Below are 18907 nucleotides of genomic sequence, written 5' to 3' on the forward strand. Positions count from 1 at the left end.
ATCCCACCTTTGCAACTCACTTCCTGCCTGGACCCCAGGGCCCCTGGAGGCTGAGAGGGCTGGCCAGACTGGTCTCTCTCCCCTGGCTTCCCCTGTGATTCCTGAGCCCCGGCCCTTCTGTGGTGTCCATAGCTGGGACACACTTGCTCAGTGCATGCTCTGGACTTCCAAATTCCTCCCTTGCTCTCATATTTCCATTTAAAGCCCTTGTGAGTGGGTCTGAGTGTCTCCTGCCAGCACCATTCCTTCGCGTTTCCTGGAACCCCATTTCTCATCCTGCTGGGAAGCCAGCCTTGAGAAGGACTTGAGCACAGCCTCTCTGCAGCCTCTTCTCTTTCTCCAAGATCACGACTTCTGGCTGAAGAGGGGAACAGCTCTTCTTGGCCCTGCTCACCTCATCTTCCTTGTTCCCTCCGGTGAGGCTTTCTTCCTCTTTATCCTTGTCCACTTAGCCTCCTGCCTTGGGTCCGCTGGACAGAATGGCATCTTTTCCTTTGCCCGGCATCTATGCCTTACTCAGAAGTAACTTGTGAAGCCACGCAGAGTGTTCATTGCGTCTGCTTTTAGGAGGAAGTCAGAATGGCCTCTGGCAATGCCTGGGACAATAAGAATATGTTGGTTTGATTTCCCAACTCATTTTATTTCTAGGTGCAAAGACACACACAGCACAGCCGTGTTAGAAATGAAGGAGAATCGTGTTGTGAGTGGTACAGAGTGGAAGACTCTCGCCTGCCAGTTCTCTTCCTGCTCTGCCTGTTCTTCGTGATCGTCCCCTCTGTTTTAGAGCAGGCATCTCCCCTCCTATTTTCCAGCTGGCCTCTGCCTTCTTGCCTATTGTTTCTCTTGGCCTGTTGGTAAATCCTTTCCTGGGCACACCTCCACCCTGCCATCCATCCGACCTTACCTCAGTTCTAGAACGTCTTTGGCTAACCCCTGTTAGTCACATTCTATAGCTGAAGCTACCACGAGTGTGTTACTAAGCACTCTCTTGCACGCCTGTGACTTTTCATGTCCTTTCTTCTTGGCCCTGGGCCCTTTGTTTCTATTTGGTGAACACCTGCTCATCCCTCAAAAGGTAGCACGGATGTCTCCATCTCTCGAACCTCTTCTCAATCTCTCAGGAAGAATTGCAAAAGAATAAAACGAAACCAGATTTTCTAAGTATTGCTCTAAGAGCAGCACATGCTCATAATAATGTATTTCAAATATATAGGACCAAATAAAGGAGGAAATGAGACTCACTCATAAATCCACAGTTTAGATACAAACACTGTTTGTTTTTAATATTCTTGAATAGTTCTTTTCATTACTTTTTGTTGCATTTTACTGACTTGACATCTTATGGCATGTACAGTTTTGTATATTACCATTTCACCAAACAGTGGAGTATGAGCACTTTCTCATGGCACTGGGAATTCTTCATACACATAATTTTTGATGACTTATGATGGCTATTATTCCATCATAAGAATACACCATAATTTTTAATCTTTTCTTGGGTAGCTGACATTTGAATGTCCAATTTTTCATCATTGTAAATAGCACTGTGATGAACATCCTCTTTACTAAATTTTTCTTCTCCACCTCTGATTATTTTGTAAGATGTATTACTTGCACATGGAAAGTGCAAGGACTTTTTTCACCCTTAATTTCAAAATAATTCATGGTAACTGAAGAAAGTTAGGAACCTAAAGAAAAGCACAAAGAAGAAACAAAACAAAAAAACTACCTGCAGCCACTTGCAATAACCAGTGTGAAATCTGTGTATTGTGCATCTCTCTTTCTAGCCCAGGTATTGGCAAGCATTTTTTGGTAAAGAGCTGGATAGTAAATATTTCAGGCTTTGCAAGCCTTGTATGATCTGCCACATCTTCTCTTCTTTCTCCTCCCACTCCTCGTTTTCCCCCCTAAAAAATATAAAAGCCTTTACTGGCTAGAACCATTGCAGTTCTAACCTCCATTGTGGCACCATGCTGAATGTCCTATTGATATATTGTATTGTTCTCCTCCATAAGGTAGTTACCTCCTCATTCTCCTTATGGTTTTCTGTTTTACGCTGCCCAGATATTATTAATGACTTCTTGCTGGAATGTCCATGATACCCTGGCTCTGCCTCAGATGTAGAATTTAAAGCATGTTTGACTGTGAATGCTTGCTGAGATCTCTCTTTTCCACATCTTGTTCATCTCTGTCTTGCCAGCCCCAGCGCAGTGCAGAGTGGTACTTAACTGATGTTCAGCAAGTTTGTGCGTCTGTTTACTCTGGCTAATACCTGTGTTCAGAACATTGCTATTCGAGATTTCTTTCTTGGGTTGGTTACATCAGTATTACCTGGGACTTGTTAAAGATGGAGACTGTCAGCCCCACTCCAGAATCTGTATCTTAACAAGTTCCACTTGTTAAATTCATCTTAAGTGATCTGTGTGCACAGTAAGGTTGGGGAAGCATCATTCTAGTGCTCACCTCTGCTCTTCAGGGCTTGTGTTTATTTACAGGTACCCCTTCCCCATTCTTCCCACTGGTAGGAAGCTCCTAGTGGTGGACCATGTGTCTGCGCTGATTCAGACTGATCTGGTTGGCCAACACAGTTTGTTTCACAGCTGCCATCTTGTCTTGGCTGGGAGAGGATGTGTTGGTGGAAGGAGTGAGCCTTTAATTAGTGCTGTTGTGTGCCAGGCCCTGTGCCAAGGTCTTTACACATATTTTCCCAGGGGTGAGGCATGATGCTCTCAGCAAGAGAGGACATAGGGATCTTTAAGGTTGATGAGTCTTCTTTTTTTCCCCTTTGAATTCCTTTTTTAAAAATTGAATTGTAGTTGATTTACAATAGTATGTTAGTTTCAGGTGTATAGCATAGTGATTCAGTATTTTTGCAGATTATATTCCATTTAGGTTATTACAAGGTAATAGGTATAGTTCCCTGTACAGGAAATCCTTGTTATCCATTTTATATGAAAGTGAAAGTCACTCTGTCATGTCCAACTCTTTGTGACCCCATGGACTATACAGTCCATGGAATTCTCCAGGCCAGAATACTGGAGTGGGTAGCCTTTCCCTTCTCCAGGGGATCTTCCCAACCCCAGGGATCGAGCCTAGGTCTCTTGCATTGCAGGTGGATTCTTTACTAGCTGAGCTACCAGGGAAGCCCATTTTATATATAGTAGTTTATATCTGTTAATCCGGGCTTCCCAGGTGGTGCAGTGATAAGGAATCCACCTGCCAGTGCAGGAGATACGGGTTCAATCCCTGGGTCAGGAAGATCCCCTGGAGTAGGACATGGCAACTCACTCCAGTACTCTTGTCTGGGAAATCCCATGCATAGAGGAGCCTGGCAGGCCACAGTCCATGGGGTAGCAAAGAGTCAGTCATGACTGAGCAACTCAAAAACAGCAAAAATAACAATAATCTGCTCATCCCCTACCCCTAGTTTGTCCCTTCCCACTAAGGCCACTGATTCTTAACCTTCAGAATCAGCAGAGAATTTTAAAAACATATGTGTTCCCAGCTCTCACCCCAGTCCTCAATCAGAATTCCCAAGAGCTAGCCTGGTCCTGATTACTTAGAGAAAATTTCCTAAGTGTGTTTGCCAGGCATCCCTGGTTAACAAACCAACAGTCTAAGTCAGTATCCAGTTGTGCAGATGAGGAAAGTGAGGCTCAGAGAGATCACTGAGACACCGGGGTTACCTAGAGTTTAGTCCGAAGCCAGGACTGGATCCAGTGTCTTCTGCCTGAGGAGGTGGCCCGTGAGCTGCTGCCAACCTGCAGTGATGGTTGGGAAGTAAGCCTGGTGAAGAGGTGGCACCTCGTCCCCGGTGCTTGAGGCAGATGTGTCCTGGGGTGGCAAGTGGGTTGGCAGCCTGGATGTGGATGACAGACATGGTCACATGCTGCTCATTTGTCCACCTTTGCCCTCCTTCCTGATGCTGTCATTAGGGACTGTGATCAGGGAGGTGGATCCAAGATCCCTGATCCACGTGGCCCAGGTAGCAGCATCTGATGGCCCTCATTCTCCAGAATGGGGGGTAGACAGCACCCTTCAAGGCAGAAACTCAAGAATCTATGTTCCCCCTGATTCTTCACTGTCCTCCCAAGGACAGTGTCCTCCCAAGGTTTTAATGGGAAATCTGGTCAGCCCTGGCTTCCAGTCCTGCCAGCCGGCAGTAAACAGAATGAGATGCTGACTGAGGCTTTGCAAAGATCTCCCATGGAAAGGGTGGACAGGCATCACCAAGAGGTCAAGGGTGTGATTAGCACTCTGATTATGCGGCAGGCTAGAATGGGAAACAGGAATAGAACTAATTACCATGATCGCTGCCCTTTATCAAGTGCTCACTGAGCCAGGCACTCTGCCTGAATTATATTTCCGTTTCTCCTTTAGCAGCCATGAGAAGCCTAGGGTTTGATGCCTTCCCCCAAGTGGCAGGCTGGGAGGTGAAGCCAGTTCTGCTTGATTTCAAAGTCCATACTCTTAGTTGTCACGTGACACTGCTTCCCCAGCTTGTCCTGTGCTTGCCCTTCTCACCTGCCACTCCTAGGGATTCAACCGGAAGCCCATGGAGATACATTGAACTCAATATTTAAGAACACAGTAAAAGATATCCAGATGAGGTCCTTGGAGGTGTTCGAGGAGTGATACTGTGCCTCTTGGTGGGAGACTGTCAGTTGGGAATTCGACTGGCCAAGATCTTGTAAATCTAATGGGAGGACCCAGTCAGAAGACAGTAAAAAGTACATTAGGTGAAAATGTATAGATTGAGCACTGAAAAGCAGTGAAGTTTTAATTTTGTCTGGCCTACTTCCAGCTGTGAGAGCTATGCTGGGATGACTTTTCAGTGCCTGGATGCGCCCTGACTGTCCTGGGGTGTCCGGGGTATAAGGACCTGCCCACAGGGAGCTCCCCATCCAGTAGGGATGGGAGGACTTGCTCCCATGAAAAGATAAACTGTCCAAGAGCAGATAGTGTGGGGAAAGTGGACAAGAGCGTGCTTTGTGGGCCCAGAAGAAGGGATGAGTTCTGTGATCAGGGAATTGTGCTTCTACAGTATTGGACCTGGAGTGGGCTCTTAAGGATGCTTAGATTCCTTCAGATGTAGCTCACTGACCGTGTGATGGGAAGGCAGGTCAGGCCCTGGTGTGGAGGGCCTTGGATGATAAGAAATTGTAGAGTGAGTCTCTTGGGCTTCTTCTGAAAGTTATAAGGATCTGTTAAACAATTATTTTGCCAAGTAGTGGAGTAACAGCAGGGGTGCCTTATCTAATTCCATTAGCATTTGATGTGTGGCCACTGTGGTTGGAGCAAGCAAAGCCCACCTCTAAGGATGAGCAGGGATAATCTGGAAGGAGAGGTAGGGCAGAGACCTGTCAGGAAGAGGGAGCTGTGTAGGTAAAGGTGTGGATGAGGGGTGATGTTGAGGGTTGTCAGGGTCTTACAACTCCTTGCTCTCCTTGCTCTTGACTTTGGCATGTGGAACCAGAAGGAATTGGGAAGTTCCCAGTACTTTGGTCTCTCTGTCTGGTACCGTCTAGTAATTAAAAGCTGAAGTAGCTCTTGGAAAAGTTCCTTTTCCTCTCTATTTTTTACTTTTCTCTTCAGCATGAAATAGATTCCATTGTGTATTGCTAACCTATCAGGTGCTTTATCTTCCTCCTACCACTTCCAGCTGGGAGAACTGAAGTGTAAGTTTTAGCATCTGTTAGAGTGGTCCAGGGATACTGACTCATGGAAGATGTGCATCGCTGCCCGCGAGGAGGCTGGGAGTCAGCAGTGGATAGCTTGTTTTCTGTTGTGCCAATACTTGTTTAATAATTTGCTTGTCCTTGGCCTTCTATGAGGCCTGAATATTTTGAGGGCAGCCTCCTTGTGTTTTCAACTCAGTATGCAGGCACAATCACAGCATAGAGACTACATGAATTAATTGCTCAGTACATTTTTGCCAGAGGTATGAATGAGGGACTTCCCTCATCTGCCTTCATATACTTATGCCCAATGGAAGTTATCTTACCTCCCGTTGCAGTATGAGACTATTAAGGATGAATGAGAGAATGCCAAGAAAGTCCCCTTAAAATTCACAGGCTGGGAAGTATTGAAGAATTCATTGAAAATTCTCATGGAAGTATCTGGGTAGCTGGTGGCCAGGTGGACACTTGCAAACTTACAAATATGGGCCAAAGCATGCAAGACTCAGCTATATTTAAGTAATTAATCTCAGTACTGACCTTGGTTCAGATTTCAGGATGTCCGAATAAAGGGCCAGGATGACCATATGTCTCCAAAAAGGGTTGGGTAACAGGAGCTGGTCAGTAGATGTGATGTAGGGAGAACAATCCTCAGGCTGCATTTTTTTTTTTTTTTAGTTGAATACCAAACTCTAGGTTTCTTTTTTGTACAGAACAGCAAAGCAGCATCCCCAAATCATGGAGTTGCCACAATCAATGGGGAAACTGATGCATCCAGTAGGTGAGCTGGATCTTAAATCTTTGTTTCATGACAAGTCATGATTCAGTCCTATGTGAAGCCTCCCCTCTCCTGTGCCTCTTCTCTTTCCCAAACAGAGGAAAGTTGGCAGCACCCTTGTCAAGTTTATGGGGACAGTTCTGGGTAGATATGCAGGGCAAATTAGTAGATGGACACAGCACTGCAGAAGGCAGGCCTCAGACATGTGCCAGGCAGATCTGCTCTCCTGGGCCACTCTCCTGAGGAGCCTGGCTGTATTTGGAGGGTCTCAGGTGGACAGATGCTGAGATGCAAGACAAGGACGTGAAGCCAGAGCTGCTGACTCCCTCAGGCTCATGGCGATGGAGCTCAGACTTCTGGGTTTTCGGTGGATCAGGCTGTGTGATCCTTTCCTACGGAAAGCAAAGACCCTGTGGAGTGCGAAAGCTTGAGAGAGAAATGCTGAGCCAGGGCCCACGTTCCTAAAGGCTCTGAACACTGAGACGGTGACAGCTAAGGTGTTGGACGGTATGAGAGGGAGCCATTAAGCGCCAGCACAGATGTAGTATGAGGTTTTGGAAATCCCTAAAAATGAAAATCCTTGAGTGTTGTGGTGAGCTCCGAGAAAGGTTGGCACATGGTCCCTGGCCTATCTGCTTAGCCTTGTTTGTAGAGATGCCTTCTTTTCTTTTCTTTCCTTTTTTTTTGATGGCACAGGGAGAAAAGGTTTTAGGTTTTTGAGCTAGAGAAGCCTGGTTTTGAGTCTAAGCCCAGTTATTCTATAGCTCCATGACCTTGGGAAGGTGGTATCTCTTCTCCGAGCTCCAGATTCTTCAACTGTAAAACGGGGAAAGCATTTTATTCTGCAGGGTGGTTGCAGGAATTGGAGAAAAATTCTATCAGGACTGCTGGGTGCTCTGAGTTATGTTTGTGCCCAGCTGCCCTGTCAGCTCCCTGAGGTCAAGGTTCAGGTCTGATTCATCTGTGCCCTTGCTGTAGTATTGAGCACATGCCTGATACATAGGGGGTGCCCAGGAAATGGGTCTTAAGTGACCAAAAATAGAGAAGTGATCAGGCTGATGGCTGGCACTCCCCTGGCCTTAGAAACGGGAGAGAAGAAAAAATGGTTTAGGAATGGAGTGTCAGACCTGAGGGTTCCTGTTTCCTCATTCAGGGTGCAGGCTGGGATTGCCTGGAGCCACAGTTCCTTGAGACTTACCACCTCGGGCTGAAATCTGCCTCCTTCAATTACCTCCTTTCCAGGGAACAGGAGTTCTTGTTGTCTGCCCAGAAGCAGCTAATTATAGCTCCAACCTCCAGCCCCTGGTGCACTTCTAGGCCACAGGACTGTGCAGCCGGAGCTGTCTGTTGATTTTGGGGTTTCCTCAGGGATTCTTTATGTTTTCAAGTTTTCACTGGGGTCTGCTTTTTATTTTGAAGCCAGCGAAGAGAGAGGGGCATACAGTGTTTAAAATTTTATAGGAGGATGTTAAGAGAGAGAGACCTTGGGGAGAGGGGGAGAGGGGGTTTTTAAAAGAGGGCATAGTGACTTGAAGGGCCTTCCCTGATGGATCAGGGGGTAAAGAATCCACCTGCAGTTCAGGAGACAGAGGAGACTTGGGTTCGATCCCTGGATTGGGAAGGTCCCCTAGCGGAGAAGATGTCAGCCCACTCCAGAATTCCCAGTATAGAAAAAAGTCCCACAGACAGAGAAGTTTAACAGGCTACAGTCCAAAGGGTTGCAAAGAGTCAGGCACAGCTGGGCATCCTAGCACAAAGGGACCTAAAAAGGGTACTGGTTGTCCAAGAATGTCCCTTCATAATGATTTTGCCAAGATATACCCTCCACATTTGACCTCTAGGACCTCTAAGCAATTCCTTTTTCCTTTGAAATATATATGTTTTTAACCATTTAAAAAATGCTTTATTTTATATTGGAGTATAGCTGATTAACAATGTTGTGATAGCCTCAGGTGGACAGTAAAGGGACTCAGCCATACGTATACATATATTCTTATTTTTTAAAATTTTAATAGATATTCAAATAAATGCTCATAGTAAAAATCGAGTAAAATACCTCAGAAATATTTATTTAAAAAAACCCAAAAAACTAAGAAGAATTTCTTCTCCCATCTTTCTCAACCTTAGTCCCTTCTCCATCTGTAATCATTTTTTCTTTTAAATTCTTCCAGTGGTTATTGTTATGTCCTTAAATAGTATGCTTATATCTTTAGTTTTTAAGTTATTCATTTTAGGTGTGCCTATTGACTTTTATGATAGGAAGGACTAGCTCATATACACACTGGCACTTCCTATCCCCCTTCCTAAGTTTTGAGAGTTGGATCACTTTTTTTGCTCTCTCTGGGTTAGTTTCTTTTATAAATTTATATGATGTGCACATATCTCCATTCCTTGCCATATCAACTTTTGGCAGGATCACTTCACCCACCGTTTTGTAAGATGAAGATGTTGAGGTTTCTCTGTACCTTTCCTCTCCCACTTTTACAACTTGTTACATTTTATGTTACCTTTTGCATCTCCAGCTTTTATACATGTCTACATGCACTTTTATAATTTTGAACCATAACTGAATCTTCTGTGCTTTGTCTGTGGGTCAATTTCAAAAGCTGAAAACAATCAACAGCATTTGCATTATGATTTCTAGGTAAATATTGCTCAATAAAGGGCTAAGTCATGTACTGTGGTTTCATTTCCTTTTCTAGGCTTCTGAGGTCACCACCTTTAAGCCACTCATAGGGGACTGAACTTTCCCTTAGCTAGCATCAAAATCTACTAGATCCTTCTAATTCCCCTCTACTTGTTGAAAATCATCCCAGTTTGTTTGTTTTATTTCCACATGGAGCCTCTTGCTTTTTTTGTTGTTAATATTCTTGGATTTTGTGGTTGTATTCTTTTGATTGGGAGAAGAAAATCAAGTAATTAAGTGTTTTCTACCATATCCTATATATCTTCCGTCTTTCTAACCATTCTCCTGGCTGCTTGGAGTCTATTCTACATTTCTTCTTGAAGTTCCATCAACCCTTTTCTTTTGGACTGGTTTCTCCAAATTTGTGTCATGTCCAAATTTGTGTCATGATTTCTCATGCAGTCTTTTGTTTTTTTTTCTGGAGTTTCTGATTGCCTTCTATTTAAACCTCTATGTCTTTATCATAGCTTCAGATATTTCCAGGCTGACATGGAGACGTCCTGAGTCATGCCATTAGCTGTTAGTCATCATCATCATCATTTTTCAAAATAAAGTATATTATTAAAATATTATCTACCAGTACTTTCTTATACTTCCTCTTACTAGGCAGTTTGCTTGCTATTTTCTTTTTTTTTCATTTATTTTTATTAGTTGGAGGGTAATTACTTTACAGTATTGTAGTGGGTTTTGTCCTACATTGACATGAATCAGCCATGGTTTTACATGTATTCCCCATCCCGATCCCCCCTCCCACCTCCCTCTCCATCCCATCCCTCTGGGTCTTCCCAGTGCACCAGGCCCGAGCACTTGTCTCATGCATCCAACCTGGGCTGGTGATCTGTTTCACCCTAGATAATATACGTGTTTCGATACTGTTCTCTTGAAACATCCCACCCTCGCCTTCTCCCACAGAGTCCAAAAGTCTGTTCTGTACATCTGTGTCTCTTTTCCTGTTTTGCATATAGGGTTATCATTACCATCTTTCTAAATTCCATATATATGTGTTAGTATACTGTATTGGTGTTTCTCTTTCTGGCTTACTTCACTCTGTATAATGGGCTCCAGTTTCATCCATCTCATTAGAACTGATTCAAATGAATTCTTTTTAATGGCTGAGTAATATTCCATGGTGTATATGTACCACAGCTTCCTTATCCATTTGTCTGCTGATGGGCATCTAGGTTGCTTCCTTGCTTGCTATTTTCTTTTCTCCAATGAATATTCATAAACATTTTCAGGTTATCTTATAATTCTTATATTTTTAATGGCCACTTATATTCCATTGATTAGAAGTACTATTTTTAAATTTAGTCATTTAAGTGTTTTTGGACATGGATTATTGTCAGTTATCTATTCTTCTAAATACCACTGTTATGAACATTTTAAAGCACAAGGCCTTTTTCACTGGGGGTGTGTGTGTGTGTGTGTGTGTGTGTGTGTTCTTCGCAGGGAAAGAAAACTGGGGAACGTGTGTCATTGTCCTTGAGGCCATATTCTAGTAACTGTGCTTGTGTTGGGTTTTAATAGGGACCACCTGGGATTTACTAAGAAACTTTATTTTTCTTTTTGGGGGGAAAAGAGCAGTAGGAAGCAGGAAAGAAGCACCACCTCTGAATTGGCACGTTGAATTTTCTTGGCAGCTATAAGAAGAGTTAGTGCCTTATATTGCAAGTGTGATACTGCCTAGAAACCAACTGAGTATCATCTCGCCCTCTTTGAGTCTTCTGGGGTCAGCTATGGCACTATGACTTGTGCCCGTGAAGCTCTTCTTACCCAAAAGCTTCCTGTGATCATTTTTCTTGGGCCAGTATTATTCAGCCTGATCACCAGCAACTTGCTCGTTTCCCTTATTCACTGGAATTGTCTCTCAGTAACTGTTGGAAAAATCGGAATCCATCCCCAAATTAAAGAGGTGCTCTCATTGAGAATATCCTGTAAGGTCTACAACTACTTCTTCACGAAGTTTATAAGGAAGGGATTTGAAGAATGGCAGGATTATTAGAATAAAGAAGCTACTGTGAAGAAATCCACAGTCACAGGAAACCTAAATTTTGATGTATTGATGAAACTGTCTTACTATTTTATTGTCACCCTACGGCATGCATTACTCTAAAACTTCTTCATTTGGCAGGCAACAATTTACGTATTTACAAAGTCTGTGTGACATAATTACATAAAAATGGGACCCTTGTTTTTGAAAAGCTTTATAATTCATTGACAATATTGATCACATGCTAAAGACGTATACTCAGTTGCACTCTGAAAAAATTCTGGGCTTAGTGAGTCACAGTCTAATTATTTTGGATGGTGGGTGATAATATTAAATTGAAGGTGATGATGAGACACATAGATTTGGAATATCACAGCTTGGAGAGGATCTGCTCCAGCAATTCCTTTTTAATATGAGAAAAAGGGGACCCAGAGGGAAGATGGACTCACTCAAGGTTGTACACGTGGTTAGTGGCAGAACCAAGTTTGTATGCTGTACTTCCTCACTTCTAGTCTGTTGGTCTTTTCTTATATCCTCCCTTATTTAAAATGTTTTCAATTTTATCTCCAGGTATGTAAACTGTAGTTCATGGGGCTGGAAAGTAGAGAAAATTTCCATCATCTACAGAGATGCAGAATATTTAATAATGGAGAATATATTTGCTTGGAATGGAATCAGCAAAAACTTAAGCTTTGACACACAAGGAATCTTTTCCGAGATGAGGGAAAGTGGTGGGCAAGTCAGGGTCTATTTTTAGGATATAACTGGAGTCATGCTGTTGTAACTGATTCTGGGGAACTTGGGGGAGGGGTTTGTTCTTGGCTAAGATATTTTCATTCTCTAGAACACAGATTCCATATCTAACGATTAAGAGAGTTGCATTTGATGGTCTGGGCTTTGTAGGCCTTCCAACTCTGAGTTCTGTGAGTTTGTGATTCTGTGTTATGTTCTAGGTTCAAGATGAGTTGCGGGGGAAAAAAGTCCCTGCTGAATCACTAGCAGCAACACCTGGTTTGGTCTGGCTGGGAAGTAGGTCAAAGCTTGGCAGACATGAAGATGTGGTCGTTTGCAGCTGTGAGCTCAGCCTGGGTCCCCCTTGTAGACACCGGCCACAGGAAGGATCTGATGCTCATAGGTGGAGAAGGGTGTGTTTGTGGCTCTAGGGCTGCAGGAGATGGGGGTGATTGATAGGAGAAAGAGACATTTAGGGTGGGCAGGATGAAGGAAGCACAGCTGGTGACTGGTAGAGAAAGGAGCCCCAACATTTATTGACTGCTTATCTTGTGTGGAGCACTGGCAACTATTCTTTTTTAAAAAGTCCTCCCCTCAACACACTGGGGAATAAGTGTCATCATTTGGATTTTAAGGGTCAAGAGATTGAGGCTTGGAGAGGTGGTGCTAGTGGTAAAGAGTCCGCCTTCCAATGCAGGAGATGCAATAGATGCAGGTTCCATCCCTGGGTTGGGAAGATCCCCTGGAGAAGGGAATGGCAACCCACTCCAGAATTCTTGCCTGGAGAATTCCATGGACAGAGGAGCCTTGAAGGCTACGGTTCATAGGATCACAAAGAATCAGTCTGAGAGTCATCCCCCCACCCCCAAATACACTCACAAATATCAGTGGGAGGGTCATTATTGGGTTTGAGTCCAAATCCTCTTTTCTTTTCACAGTCAAGTGTGCCTTGCTCTGTTCTAGGTGCTGGGGTATGGTGACAAAGGAGACAGGCAAGGTTCATGGCCTCATCTTGCTTGCAGTCTAGGGGGTTGGGACAGACAACAGACAAGAAAATAGACCCAGGCTTTCAGGAAGTGAAAAGTGCTATGCAGGAGACTACAGCAGCATTAGGATACAGTGAGTGACAGAGTTGTATGTTGTTTTTTATATCCTAGTCCATAAAAGCCTTCATTAAAGAGACACACTTACCCAAGGAAACCAGAGGGCTCTGGGGATTGAGATTCTTGAGGTTAGAATTCAGTCCTGGCCCCTGTGACTCAGCTGTGTTACGTGGCGAAATCACCTCCCATCGCTAATATTGGAGAAAGTAATCCCTGTTCTTTCTGCTTCACTGGATGATGAGGGAGGAGGAAGTGAATCAATTGGATGTGAAAGGTTTTTAAAGCCCTAATAGGTTATAAAAATGTAAGGAACTGTTTGTAACAGCTTTTAACTTTTTAAAAGTTAAACAGTTAACTTTTAAAGGGGTAAGTTCTGTTTATTCACTGCCCTTGTGTACTTTGAGGAATTGTGTGCCCTTTGGTCCTTTTTTCATTCCTAGATGCAGGTCAAGAATGAGGACCCTCGTGCAGTCTCAGGAGGGTGTGGATTGGATTCGTCAGAATCAAGGGATCATTGGAGTGGAGCAGAGGGCTGGCCTCTAGGTCGAGTCGTGGGGGATGAGGTGGACTGAGGGCCAGCAGCCAGGGTTGGGACGTGGATCGGGCAGCTTGGGGAAGGTGAGAGTAAAACTGAGTCTAACTCCAGAGCTGCACTCAGCAGGGCTGTTGGGCTGCAGGACTTATGGAAGATCTACTGTGTGCAAAGTCTTGGCTGAGTAGGGAGGGCTGTTGGAGACATTGTGAATCACTTTGAAATTTGCGAGGAGTTTGCCCTGTGGGGAGTGTTGTGGCTGCTGGGGAATCCTGTGCTTCTGCCCTCAGGGGGCTTCCTTACAGGTCTTGTTCCCAAAACTATGTAAATCAGCATTTAGTTCAGGAGTAAGTTATCCTTATAGGTAGGGGTGATATTTAGGTGTGTGTAATTTATATGTGAGAGTTGGACCATAATGAAAGCTGAGTGCCGAAGAATTGATGTTTTTGAACTGTGGTGTTGGAGAAGACTCTTGAGAGTCCCTTGGATTGCAAGGAGATTCAACCAGTCCATCCTAAAGGAGATCAGTCCTGAGTATTTATTGGAAGGACTGATGCTGAAGCTGAAACTCCAATACTTCGGCCTCCTGATGCAAAGAACTGACTCATTAAAAAAGACCCTGATGCTGGGAAAGATTGAAGGCAGGAGGAGAAGGGGATGACAGAGGATGAGATGGTTCGATGGCATCACCGACTCAATGGACATGGGTTTAAGTAAACTCTGGGAGTTGGTGATGGACAGGGAGGCCTGGCGTGCTGCAGTCCATGGGGTCTCAGAGTCGAACAAAACTGAGCGACTGAACTGAACTGAACTGAATTTATATGTGTATAATTCAGTATGTGTACTGAAGGGACACCAGCTCTGCCATGGGGAACCTTTTTGTTGCCGAACCACGATGAGATTCAAGGGGTCCTAAAGGAGGGATTAGGAAAGCTGAGGTGGGGTGAGGACATTTGGGGGTCAGGAAACAGAAATGACGTATTTAAATATTTTAGCAATGTGTTGTCATATCTTTGTGTACTGGTGAATATCAGCTTTGCATGTGGTTATTCAGTTATCTTTTACTGTCATCAGTGTAATAATTGATGTGCACACGAAGCACAGAGGAAGGAATGATGAGAAAGCGTTCACGGAGTCAGTGATGCGTGAGTTGGGTTTTGTAATATGAATAGGATTTTGGCAAAAAAGCTTTCTAGACAAAAAGGGAGCACATGGGTAAGAACGCTAGTGTGTGAAACAGCAGAGGACATGACTGGATGGTTGAGGGACTTAAGAGATTTTGTGCCAGGTGACTGTGAGCATAGCAATGCCATTGGAAGAGCAGGGAAGAAAGGGGGAAGGGCAGCACGTCTATTTCATCCTTCCCACAAGAGGAGGGAAAAGATACAGGGGCAGGGGGTGTGTGTCAGGTGGTTTTTATTTTTATTTCAGGTGTAGTAGTTCCTCCTTATCTGTAGGGAATATGTTCCAAGACCCCAGTAGATGCCTGAAACCATGGATAGTGCTACTTTTTTTCCTGTATGTACATATATCTATATCTGTATCTGTATGTATAAACTTCATCTACAATAAAGTTTAATTTATAAATTATGCCAATAAAAGATTAACAACAGTAATAAAATATAACAGTTATAACAATATGTTGTAATAGAAGTTATGTGAATGTGGTCTCTCTCAAAATATTTTGTCGTATAAATTTAATGCCTTTTCCATCTTAACTAAGAACTTATCACGCACTGTAGTGATAACTTTTGTAGTTTGAGTTGTGGCAGCTAAACTAGCATGGGTTTCATTTGTCTTCTTCACAGTTTCATGTATAGAAGATTTGTTCTTCCTGTAGACCGTAGCAATCTCAGCATACAATTATTACTTTTTATTACGTGGAGAACATTTCACCTTTTCACTTTACAGATTCTTTTTGGTAGATCTGAATTGCAAGCATCACTACTTTTGCACTTTGGGTCATTATTATATAAAAGAAGGATGACTTACTTGAACACAAATGCTGATCCTGAGACAGTAGATCTGATAACTGAGCCAGCTACTAAGTGACTAAGAAGCAGGATATGCTGGACGAAGGGTTGATTCATTCTTCAAGGGATGACTGAGCGAAGTGGCCTGAGATTTCATCATGCTTCCCAGAATGACCCTCAATTTAAAACCTATGAATTGTTTATTTCTGGGATTTTCCGTTTAAAATTTTTTGAGCCACGTTGACCTTGGGTAACTGAAACAGCAGATAAGCAGGGAGGACTGTAGTCACTGGCTTGGGCCAGGTGTTAGGCCTTTTGCAAGCATTGTCTCTAATCTCCCAGGAGGGAGGGATTTTTATCTTTCTCCACTTTGTGGGTTAAGAAGTCAGAACTCAGCATGTAACTTGCACAGCATCATACAGTGGGAGGAACAGGATTTGAACTCAAATTTGTCTGACTGCAGAGCCTGAGTGGTCCACCCCTACACTGTCACTGATGTCTCCTATGAACTATAGCAACATCTGCGAGGAACAGGTGGTTTTCTTGTAACTTGTAACAAAACTGGAGGCATCAATGTTCTCATCAGCAGAATGGGGATCGGAGTCCCTGCTCCAAGCATTGGCAGAACTCGGGGAACAGGGAACCTGGCTCATGCCTTCTAGTCCCCTCAGCCTGACCATCTCGGGGGTGATGCTTCAGTCTGGCTCTTCTGTCGTCCCTGAAACTCTGACTTGTCTTCCCTTCTCCCGAGACCTCCTCCTGAAGGTGACAGGTAGTGTGCTGATCTAATGGACACTGCATATTCCCAGTCATGACAGGGCTTTCTCAGAGCAAATCAGTAACTTGGTTCCTGCTTAAGATTTGGCCTCTCTTGTTGCTTGACTTTAGAGAGAGAATGTGTTAGTCATCTGTCCTTCATTTTCCTTCCTCTCCATCAGTGTTTGTCTTCTGGAACCCCTCCCCCAACAACAAAGCAAGGAGGACAAATAGAACCAACTGAGGGCAGCCTAGGGTGGAGGGGAAGAGCCCAGGCATTGAGCCAAATGGCCTAGATTCAGTTCCCAGCTCCGCCACTGTGTACCTCTGTGTCTGCCTGTGCCTCAGTTTTCCTGTCTGTAAAATGGGAATAATGATAACAGTACTTATTTCAAAGGGCTTGTTGGAAAGGTTATATATGTCCATACTGGTAACATGCTTGGAAAGTTGCCTGGTACATAACAAGTGTTTGTTAATTGACAACAACAGCACCATTTTATAAATGGCCCTGCCTTCTATGGTCAGGATGTACTACTGTGTTCTGGTTTTTCTTTAAATCCTGGCAGGTGGGGGGCACTTCTGCTGTGTGGTCAGCACAGAAAGGTTCACATGTGTGGTCCGGTGGAGACTGTCTGTGATGGCTGGTTTGCAGAAGAACTTCACTGGCTGTGGAAAATGTGTGGCTGAGAAATACCAAATAGAACAAAGATTTGTCTTTTGCTAATAGAACAGAGTTTGGATTAGATGGCATTTTCAGCTAAATTTATGTATTTAAAAACTTTTCCTGGTGTAATACTCTGCAACCTGTGAGCCAGTAGTTTTATCTGGCTGGGTCAGTCAGTGGATAATTTTCAATTTGGCTTTTAAACAAATCAGGGAGACAACAAAAGATTTGGATCCTGACCAACAGAGTTTAAGGCTCCCCTGTGTCACCCAAACTGTGTGATCCCATTGGTAACCCTCTCTCCAACCCTTTGTCCACTCCCTCTTCTCCATCAAGAGACCTCCACTTTCTCTTCTTGTTCTTATTGTTTCTTCGCCACTAAAATTAGGTGCTGGATGGTCAGATGAGCTCCTTCATGTCTGGGGTCTGTGAGTGTCTCTCATTCTTGGTCAGGTAGCTGCAGAATTTTGAAGGAATTTTTTTTTTTTTTTAAATTCAGTTTTGTGGATGATGACCCTGGTCAACTAAAGAAGCAAATTGATCATCTTAATTTTTTTCTCTCCATTTGGCAGTTGTGCCCCTAAGAAATCTTCATTGCTTCACATCTTTTCAAATCTCCCCCAGTATTTCTGTGTCTCATGCTCAAAAAGCTGAATGGAACCAAATATTTATTACCATTCTGCTCTTGGAAGTTGGGTGGAGACTTTAACTGTTAAATTTAAGTGGTTAGTCTAATGCAAGATGTTTTCTGTGTCCCGTCTGTAGAAAGGCCTTGGAGCCCTCAACCATACCATTTCCCATGCTTACTCTAGTCCTGCCCTTGCACTTTTAAATCTCTACTTAAGGCTGATGATCATATCTTCTGTGATTTTGGAAGGGAGAAGGGAAGAATAGTGGTGTTGGAAGTTAAAATACCAATGTTAATGTAGCCATGCCGTTAATTGTTTTTTTCCGTGTGCATGTGGGCATGATTGGGGTTTATAATATGGTAAGTGTGTATGGGATGTATTTATAATACAGGGAAACTTCTTGGAATACCTTGCTTCTGTGTAGTACTTTAGTGTTTCACTATTTTGAGTTTTCAATGAGTGTATGAGATATGCATAGTTGCCCTTGTATTTTTATGGTGGAGAGAACAGGTTCAAAGAGGTAAGGTAACCTGCTTGAGATATATGTGCATAGTAGGTCTACTGATCAGTGTTTGACAGAGTTGTTTTGCTCTAAGAAAATTAGAGACTGACATTTTTTTTGAATTTCCAAGGAAGAGAGGACGTTTAGAAGGAATGGAAGTTATGCTGTTTATGTTACTATTAAGCTATCCCAAGGGCCCAGTCATAATATGCTTCAAGACTGGAAATTTAAAGTGCTGTTGATAAAGGCCAAGAACCATGGAGACTTCACTAAGTTTTCTCAATGGTATGACAGTCCATCCATCTGTCCTTCCATCCATCACCTGTCCATTCATTTTATCATATTTAAAAAATACAATATGTCAGCTTCCATGCTGAGTTCTGACTGGTTAAAGCAGAATGACATGTGCCATTGAGGATTTAAAATGTGGCCCAGTTCAACAAATTGAGGTGTGATATAAGTGTAAAACACCAGATTTCAAAGGTTTAGTATATAAAAAAAGTGAAACATCTTATTAATGGGCTTCTTAGGTGGCACTAGTGTTTAAAAACCTGCCTGCCAGTGCAGGAGACCTAAGAGATACAGGTTTGACCCCTGGGTCGGGAGGATCTCTGAAGAAGGACATGGCAACCCACTCTAGTAGTCTTGTCTGGAAAATCCCATGGACAGAGGGGCTTGGTGGTACAGTCCATGGGGTTGCAAAGAGTCAGACATGACTGAAGCAGCTTAGCACACACACACATCTTATTAATAAATCTTATGTTCATTATGAATGAAATGAATATGGGTATATTGGATTAAATAAAATATATTATTAACATTATTTTTGCCTGTTCCTTCTTGGCTTTTTAGAAGGATGGCTGCTGGAAAGTAACAAATTGCAT

The 18907-nt window shown here is 43.4% G+C and overlaps 1 protein-coding gene across 3 annotated transcripts in view; it reads left to right on the forward strand.

The window, feature by feature from the left end:
- The window catches only part of LPP (LIM domain containing preferred translocation partner in lipoma), a 723640-nt gene that overhangs the window by 24025 nt on the left and 680708 nt on the right, over positions 1–18907 (forward strand). The window lies entirely within an intron of this gene.

Source organism: Dama dama, chromosome 19, assembly GCF_033118175.1.
Source record: "Dama dama isolate Ldn47 chromosome 19, ASM3311817v1, whole genome shotgun sequence".
Classification (NCBI taxonomy): domain Eukaryota; kingdom Metazoa; phylum Chordata; class Mammalia; order Artiodactyla; family Cervidae; genus Dama; species Dama dama.